Source organism: Vicugna pacos, chromosome 15, assembly GCF_048564905.1.
Source record: "Vicugna pacos chromosome 15, VicPac4, whole genome shotgun sequence".
NCBI lineage: Eukaryota > Metazoa > Chordata > Mammalia > Artiodactyla > Camelidae > Vicugna > Vicugna pacos.
This window is the reverse complement of record NC_133001.1, coordinates 28,760,647-28,770,215: the sequence shown is the minus strand read 5'-3', so window position 1 is coordinate 28,770,215 and position 9,569 is coordinate 28,760,647. Positions and strand designations below refer to the sequence as shown.

General features: G+C 45.4%; 1 long non-coding RNA gene across 1 annotated transcript; it reads left to right on the top strand.

The window, feature by feature from the left end:
- The first annotated feature begins 2,633 nt into the window (after window positions 1–2,633).
- LOC140685882 (uncharacterized) lies at window positions 2,634–4,732 on the top strand. The gene is made up of 4 exons (XR_012059329.1): window positions 2,634–2,867; window positions 3,581–3,643; window positions 3,761–3,845; window positions 4,450–4,732. It is a non-coding gene; the product is annotated as an uncharacterized lncRNA (long non-coding RNA).
- Window positions 4,733–9,569: the final 4,837 nt, after the last annotated feature.

Below are 9,569 nucleotides of genomic sequence, written 5' to 3'. Positions count from 1 at the left end.
GTCGAGCAGTCAAAGACCCCCTACTCCTGGGCCTCAGCCTTAGCCTCCAGCCCTCAGCCTTCAGCCCAGACTTCAGCCCCAGCCCCTTCTGCTGATTTGCTGATTGTAGAGCTGCCCCCGGAAATGGGCCACAGACAGATCGACTCTCTATATTTTGATCAGTACACGACATGCACATCTGGCACTGATGTCCTCATTGTATTTCTTTCCTTAGCTATCAAAGGGCGTTATTTCTCAGCACAGAGAAAGTGGTCACCTCTCAAGCTGGCTGGCATCCAGAAGAGTCAGAGGGGCCCGAGGAACCCAAGGAGCAGAGAAGACCGCCGCACCTGCTCCTTCTCTCCCCGCTCCTTCTTGGCCCTGTAACCACCTTCCTGTAGACAACCCATCAATGTATCACCCATCAGGTCCGGTAGGAGAATGATGCCTGCACAGGGAGCCAGGGGTCCCTTTGACTTTCCTGTTTTCTGGGCAGCTGCACAACCTTGGGCAAGGCCACTTACCCTTTCTAAGCCTCCATTTCTCTATCTGTCCAATGGGGAATGGCAGCAATTTTAAAACATGTTGGGCAAACTCTTTGACGCTCCTGTCCTTGAAAGGTAGGGGTCTGTGTCCCTTGCCTTTGAATCTGAGCCAATCGTACTGACTTGCTTGTAACCAGTAGCATGTGGTGGAAAGCGACACTGCACAACTTCAGAGACTAGATCAGAAAAGGCCATGTAACTTTTGCCTGGTTCTTTGTGGACACTCATCTTTGCAGCCCTGAGCTACTGTGTAAGATATTCAACTACCCCGAGGCAGTCATACCATGAGGAAGTGCAAGCCACATGGAGAGGGTCTGTGTCAGTGCCCCGGCTGGCAGCCTGGCTGAGTCTCAGCTGATAGCTGGCACCAACCTCTAGATGATTCCAGCCTCCAACTGAGGCCCCAGACATCAGATGGCAAAGTCAGGAGCAAATTACCTTCATTTCCTAGTTTGCAGATTTGTAGTAAGGAGCAAGTGTAATAACACACAGAAAAAAAAAAGCCTTTTGAAAAGAAATAAAGATCGATATATACATATGTATATATGTATATATAAAGATACTACTTTGTGGTAGTTTTTATTATAAAGATAGTTATTATTTTTGATGCTTTTTATTATCTTGTTTGGTTCTATGCCAGGTTATTTCATTAGAATATAAAAAATGAGAAAATAAGGTCTCTGCTCTCCAAGGGTCTATCCTAGGTGGCAGAGAGAAGACCAAGAAACAGAAAAGGACAGCAAATAGAGAATGGGGCGAAAACAGTAAGGTGTGAATAAGATTAAGTGCTATAGATGTTTATAGGCAGGACAGTAGGACCAAGAAAGGCTTCTTGGGGCATGTGGGACATACCTTGAAGAATGGGGAAGATTTAGGCTGCCAGAGAGGAGGTGGAGAGAGTGAGCTCAGTGTGGAAGAACCAGCTGAGCAAAGGCACGACAAGGTGGCCTTGTCAAGGTGAGGGGCGAGCTGGAGGCAGAGGACCCTGCTGGGTAAGACTGGATGGGCCAGACAGGGGGCACTCGTGAGGACCGCTGTGCCAGCCGGGAGTCAGGTGAGAGGTTCCTGTGCACAGAATCCCCCAGGAGGAAGAGCTCCTGGCCCCTCTCGGTCACCCGTCTGCCGTCCTCATTGAGCTTCTTGGAAGCAGGGAAGCAGCTTGCTGGCTCACAATGACCCTCCTTCTATGGGAATTTCTTGCCCTGCCCCTACCGGCTCCTGCCTGACCTGTTGGCCAAGGCTAATTGGTCCAGGATGTAACCTGACCAAGCTGGGAGAGTCTGACTTTTTTCCCTAGGAGTTTTGTAACTTTGAACCACCGAAGACGAGAGCCAGCACAAGTGTCCTGGAAAGAGGGGCCTCAAACCCTGCCGCTCAGGCCCCCAGCTGCCCTGCTTCCTTCTGGCCTGAGGGTGCCGCTCTCCATTGGATTCTGAGGGCCTCTAGAAATCTCCCAGTAAATGCTAAGCCCTCTCCTTACTCCCTTATTTATGTATTTACGTATTTATTTAGCCAGCTGCTGTTGGTGTTTGGTACCAGTGACCACAAGAAAATTAGCGAAAACCAGCCACTGTTACAGTGTGGCTTCGTGGCGAGGAGGCCAAGCCTGCACTGGTGTCTGGCCTTCCCCGCTCCCCAGCTGTGTGACTCTGGGCAGATCCTCTTCTGCGAATCCCCGTTTTCCGATTAAAATGAGGAAAATAAGAGTAGATGCAAAGATTTATTGTAAGAATTTTCTGAGATAATCTATGTCTGGCATACATTATGTTCTGAAAAAACAGACAAACAAACCTGTTAGCTGCTGTCATTATTACAGTTTGAGCTTAAAGAGTTGGAAGCAGGCTGCTGGAGCTCTGAGTTCCCGTGTGCCGCGCTTGGCGGAGCTCACCGATGGCAAACACAGATGATAAGGGGGTTGCGCTGATCTTTAAGTGCCTTTTGACATTCAGTGGAAGGCACTTGACCCCTGACAGCAAATTAATTTCTAGAACAGGGTCCCGAGCTTGGTGGCCATTCATGGTTATTCAGCATTTTACATCACAAAGGGGAGTCACGTGGGCAGACTCACTCTGTTGCTTGGAGCTAAGTCTGAGATGATGAGGTCAACGTTTGAGCACAGAAGCCAGGAAAATCCTCTTCCAGACCACACGCTGCACCTTGCTAGAGCCAGCCAGCATGTGCCGTGGGGCATCTGGTGGCCTGGGAGAGTGTGGAGGGCGCCATGTAAGCCTTCACCATGGCTGAAAACAGTTCAGAGTGACCCTTGCTGAGCAGGAGGCTGTGTTGTTAGCCAACTGAGGTATCAAGGCCTGGGGTACCTGGGGTGTGAGACTTGGAAAGAAGGTGAGAAAATTCTGCCTCTTGGAATAAAATAAGTCTCCGAATGGATGGAGTTCTGGAAGGAGATTCTCTAGGTGGGATGAACAGCTGGGACCAAGAGGCCCTGGTCTCCCAGCATAGTCATCCCTGGGGCTCTCCCATCCTGACTCCACTCTGCCTGCCTTGCTAGGGCTGTTTTTTCAGTGCCCCAGCCCAACTGGGCACACACCCTTTCTCTTAACTCCCCTTGGACCAGCTGTGACAGCTGGAATTTCTCAGAAATCTTCATAAGGGAGGTTAAAAGGAAAATAAACCCAGAAAACAAGAGTGAAAACCTGGTTAGCTTTGAGACATCAGGTACCTTCAGCCCTGTCTTATCCCCAGGAGGCTCCCAAGGGTCACTCCTCCATCTTCATCCCGAGGGTTGGGACACCTCTGCAGGTCTCTGCTGGCTTTCCTTCTTAGCACCAGGTCCCCATCGCCATCCAGGAGGGCCCTCCTACACATCTTAGCTCCCTTGGTTCTGGCTAGAACTCTTTGGGCTCTCCCCTCTTCTGCAAGACCTGAGGGACCCAGGGAGAACCTTAGCTCCTCAGTGGGGCTGCATCTTGCACAAACAGGAAGCAGCCTGGCCCTGTGCATGTCCACTGTTGAGGAAGCATCTACACAACTGTTACTCACCATGTCTGGAGAGGGTGGTTTCTCATAAAGGTTTTTGGTGCACACTTATTTCACAGGTGAGAAAACTAAAATTCAGACGAGGCTAAATGACATGCCTGGAGTCACTGATTGATGCTCAGGTCAGGATTCAATTCGTGTCCCCTGATGTCAAGCTGCTTTCTCTTTATTTCAACCACACAGCCTGCTATTTTATTATTTCATGCCTTCCTTCCCCACTCCTCTCCTCTCTGCCCCAGAATTCACTGCCGTGTGATCAGTGTCGCCGACGTCGCTTTGATTTACAGATGGAGGACATGTTTACAGAAAGTCAGTGGACACTCAGTAAGTCTTGGTTGAATTGCACTGACAGAAAGAGTTGTTGATAATCGTAGTGATAATAATGAAACTAAATGATCCATTTTAAAGGGGGAAGGAACTTTCGCCGAAAGGGGATAAACAGAGAGCAGTGACTTAAAATCCAATGACTTTGCAGGGCCGGAAGAATTTTTTCTGGGATAACGTTTCAGCTCCATGTGGGCTTTGGATGGGGGTGGGGTGTGTACCTGTTTGACAGGAGTGTAGGGGAAAACGTAATTACCAAAAACGTTTTCCTTCAAAGATTTTGCAATCGAATAACTAGGAACAGCAAAGATTTATTGTGAAAGACCAGGAAAACGTGGCCATGGGAATAACGTTCATATTTAATTGATTTAAATGACAGCCTCAAATACAATGCAATTAAAAACATACAATAAACATGTGGTGAGGCTTTCAGCATCTGGGTCTATTTAAATTGCTCTTGTTTTTCAAGATCAAGGGTATTATTGATAAAAACAAAAATCTTTGTAATCACTAAATTTAATCCAACTACCGATGATGAGAAGACCGTTGTAAACATGAAACATAACTTGAGAACTAAAGCTTACATATTTTCCTTGTTGGGAAGGCATGTTTTCAGTCATTTGCATTGGAGAAAGCTGTGGAACCATCGAGGCAGGCTTTGTGGACTAACGGGCTGCCAGAGAGTGTCCCCAACCAGCTGGTGCTTCAGAAGGACGCAACTGTTGGCCACAGCAACCCTGAGCAGCAGTTGGTAATACCTTTGGTCTCATCCAGGCATTGGGAGAGGAGGAAACTGAAAATTGGTAGAAGGAAAACAATGTCCCTTGGGGAGAGATGTTGCCTGAGAATAAAATATAAACGAGCCTGTTTATGCTTGGCTTTAGCAATTCAAGTTTTAGATTTTTATTGATTCCTTCTTGATTCCGTGGGGGAACTTTCGCCATCAAAATCTCAACTTAAAAATATTTCTTGAGTGTGTGGTCTTGGGCACCATGGGGGTTAGTATATGATTCCTCTTCCTGCTGGTGTAGATGGTTGTGCACTCACATGGGAATGGGCACTGCTCTGGAACCATCCAAGGTGTCTTTTCTGGGAACATGGTGGCAACAACTATTGGTTGGTCTTCTCTATGCAAAGTAAAACAATGGCAAATTTAGAATTTTCCTATCAGAGTAAGAAAGTTGACAAAGACTGTTAATATCCAGTCTGGAAAAAAGGTGGGGAAAATAGGCACTTCTATGCTGGGGACAGAAGAGTAAACTGGCACAACATTTTTTTGGAGAGCAATTTGGCATTGTCTATAAAAATTAAAATGTATGTACCCTTTGAACCAGGAATTCTACATACAGGAATTTATCCCATGGAAATACTCACACAATTGTGGAAAAAAATAGATATATTCATTACATTATTTATAATAGCATAAAGTTGGAAGCCCCCTAACTCTTCATCATTAGGGAATTAGTTAAACTACGGTAATTCCATAATCAACACGATGGAACACTGTGATTATTGAAAAAAGATGAAGTGGATCTATATGTGCCCATCTGGGAAAAAGTTCACAATATGCTAAAAAAAACCAAGTTGCCCATCAGTGCGTGTGTGTGTGTGCATGTGCGTGTGCGTGCATGCTTTTATTTATTTATTTATTTCTGGAAAGAGAGTGAATTTTGTTTTCATGTGCATAGACTGTTCTGGAAAAAATATATGGTGTTTATCTTTAGGGAAGGAGGATTTATGGCATACTTTCACTTGTTACTTTATAGACTTTTGCCTTATTTGAATCCTTTTTTTTTGTTAAAACAAGGAACCTGAAATATAAGCAGAAACAGACTTACAGAGAACAAACCAGTGCCTACCAGTGGGGGTGATGGAGGGGCAAGATAAGGGAAGAGGATTAAGAGGTACAAACGACTAAGTATAAAATAAGTAAGATACAAGGATGTAACATACAGCACAGGGAATATAGCCAATATTTCATAATAACTTTAAGTGGAGTGTAATCTATAAAAATAATCAAATCGCTTAATTATGCACCTGAAATTAATATAACATTGTAAATCAACTACAGTCCAATTAAAAAAATAAAAACAAAACACAGAAACTTTTATTTATAAAATTAGAAAATCCAGAAATAATACTTTTTAAATATTAGTCTATGGGGGTTGCTATGAGATGCGTTTGGAGAAGGTTAAATCTTCGTGGGAAACAAAGGTTTTCAGTCTATGACCCATTATACTCCCTCCCTGTTCAGGAGCTTTGTCTGTGGGTCTCATCCTCTCCTCCCCATCACCTACAGTCTGCTCCAAACCCCACGATGTGTGTGGGATGAGGTTAGTAGATGCCTGCTTGCTGTCCCCTGGGGTTCAGCTGTTTGACATCCACTCTACCATTTCCCCTCCTTCTTCTTTCCTAGTTCCCTCCAACTCCATTGTTCAAGACTCTCAAATGACTGCCCTTTCCCTCCTTCCCTTCCTCCCCTGCCCACTGGTCCAACAGCCAGCTCAGCTGGTACCCTATTCACCTTTCTCATTGAGATGCTCTCCTCTCCTCTATGTTCCTCTTTGCTCCACTCAGCTCATTTCACTTGCCCATGCTCCTCCCTCCTGCCAGCTCCATGTGCCATCCCTGCTTAGTTTTCCCCTCCTCCCTTCTCCCTGCTTAGTTGCCCAGTTTTACTTCTCTGCAGATGACTCCTTCCTCCAGATTCCTAATCTGCCCTTTCTTTTAAATCCCAGACTCACACTTCCAGTTGTTCAGTGGCTGTCTCCTCTGTGATGTCCTCTGCTGGCCAGCATCCCAAATTCAGCACGCCAAATCTGGACCCCATCCATTCCTTCCCACTACCCAAAGTAGGGGAGTAAAAGTTTTCCTCCACCTCCTAGGGTCCCTGGCTGGGTCTGACGATTAAACTGACAAAGACAGATTAACAAGAAAAAAGCATACAAATTCTATTGAATTTTAAATAGAGTACAGACTCAAAGAGCAGGAATCTTTTACACCTTTTAGACAAAGAAATGATAAATCTGCGAAGAATTAACAAGACAGAGGGGTTTGGGCCCGGGTAGAAAAATGGTGGAGAAGAAACTTGGAACATAAGGGTGAGTTTAACAAGGTTTGTACAGATTCCTTGGCCCCAAATTCCCTGTCTCTGGTGATAAGAATGTCTTCCTTCCTCCTGGTGCAGAGTATGTATCACATGGGCGTTTTATGACCTGTATCAGGGAAGAAGCATGAGCGGGGGAGGTCAGAATGACCTTCCTGCTTCTGCTGGCTTTTTAAAAAATTCCTTCAGTTTAAGATATGCTGAGGTGCCATATTTTGGGGTAGCGTGTCCTGAATCCAACATCTCTCCCCTTATGTTGACAATGTCACTTGCAATCTCAGGATCATCCTCTGTCTTCCCCACCCCTCACACCCAACCAGTCATCAAACTCTGCAGAAGCAGCCTGCACAATACCCCTCCATCTCTCCTTTGCATCCCCAGCAAAGTTGAGCAGCCTTTCCTGAACCCCACATCCTAACATGAGCACAACATAAAGCACTGTGTTTCCTTCTCTGCCACGTATATCTGTTCTAGGTTGCATTGACTTAATATGTGTGTGTCTTCAGCCCTTCCACCCTATTTGGATCATAAGCTCCTTGAAGTCAAGGACCTTCTTATTTACCTTTACCTCTGCAAAACTCACACAGCGCTTCATGGTGGTAGGTGCTCCAATTACATGCTTGCTGGATTAACTTGAATCCCATGCTCCGAGTGCATAGCACTGACTTGAGTTGAAAGTGTCCCTGTTACTGCCTGTGGTCTGAGGACCCCATTAGACCTGGCTCCCAATCTCCAGAGAGGCCTGAGGAACAGGTGCTGCTTAGGTCCTGGTGGTTGTAAGAAACAATGGCTTATTCAGGTTACCTCAGTAGAAAAGAAGACCTATCTTAAGGATACTGATGGCCTGGACCAGAATGTGGTCTAGATCTGAGGGAGCTAGCACAGGCTTCTCGCCCTTACAGTATTTCTTCATCTTTTGGTGTATTGGCTCCATTCTCCTCTTGATAACTCTTTGAGTCTGGCTTCTGTTACTTATTACTTCCGTTCACATGTAATTCTGGCTTATACTAGATTATCATGGCTTCTCTGGTTTCTTCTTACATCATAAACCTTCTGTTTTAGCTTTATAGCTAATTATATCCTTTGCTTGGCATTCCTTGGTTCAAATGCCATAGAAAGGGAATCTGATGGGCACAGCTTACTTTTTGGATTGGCTGCCCTTGATTCAGGTTTCTGCCTCTGGTCCAATCAGCTCTTGCAGTGCTGGAACCGAAGGAAGGATGGGAACGTTAAGGACCAAATATGGCTACATAAAGGCTTCCCATAACCCAGATGTCTTCTGTCAGAATAGCATTAAGGGTATAACAGGCTTCTGAGGTTCTGCCCCATTTAGGGATGTCATCCAGTGCTGTCTCTAGCTGCTGCACTGGGAACCAGGAACTCAGATAAATGTAGGAAGGGTCAAGAAAAAGAACCTCCTGGTTGTCTGGAATCTCAGTCCTCTCATAACATCGCCTCCCCCTGTCCCCAACACACCTTCTCTCCAGACACTGAGAGCATTTTCCAACATGAGGTACATGAGGGTGGACAAGCTAAAGGGAAATCAGCAAAGTAGTCCTAACACTAATGTGAGGAAATGCTGTGCATTTTATAAGCGAGAACATCGATCTTCACTAGGGAGATCACAAGGAGAGGAAAAGGAGATAAACCCAACTGTGAACTTGATACCCAGCCAACGCAGAGGATGAAATAAGCCAGGCCCTTAGGATGCTGAAAGGAGAATCTAATAAAATGGCAATTGATGTAATCAAGAGTAACTGCAGGTTTAGATATGAGAGTGCATTGGAAAGGATTGAGTATTGATCTTCCAATGCTAACCACAAAGAGGACCCACCCTAGCCTTTCTGTTTGCAACTTCAAGCGAATTTCATAATTTGCCAATGGATTTGTCTTTTCTGCCCTGCAGAAATCTTCTCTTGGTGTGTACGTGAAGATATTTTGAAAGCAAAAAGAAAACCTAGCTGCAGATCCATCTTTGTTCTGTATTTAGAAGCTACTGTAAATCCCTCACTTCCTCTCTTCCTTCCACCCTTTATCTTTTCCTTCCTTCACTCCTTCTTTCCTTCCTTCCTTCCTCCAGTATTTATGAACATCTCTTTTATCCAAGACTTAATATGCACAAACAGTTTTTTAACACAGCAGCAGGAGAAATACAAATACATACAACACAAAACGAGTCTATCATTTATCGAATGCTCACTATGGTATTGTTCTAAGCTCTTTACATGAATCAATTATCAGCCTTAAAAGGTAGGTACCAATATTATCCTCACTTGTAAAATGAAGAAACTGAGGCACAAGTGGTTCAATAACTTTCTCAAGATCACAGCCAGAAAGTTGGAGAAAAAAGCATGCGCCCTCAGTGTTAGCAGGACTGTTAGCAATGTTCGTGGACCACTGGGGCAATTGCAGGATGTAGAAAGAGGGACGCTCAGGGAGGTGGGGTTGGGGTGGCGGAGAAAGAAAAGGAAGAGGCTGCCGGTCAGCACTGCAGGGGTCGTCTAGACCACCCAAAGTGCCATCAGAGTCGTTAAGAAACACGGAAGCAGAGGACCGGGAAAGCCCTGGAACACAAGTCCTGAATTGGAACCCTGCCTTTAATGCCTCCTACCTCCACG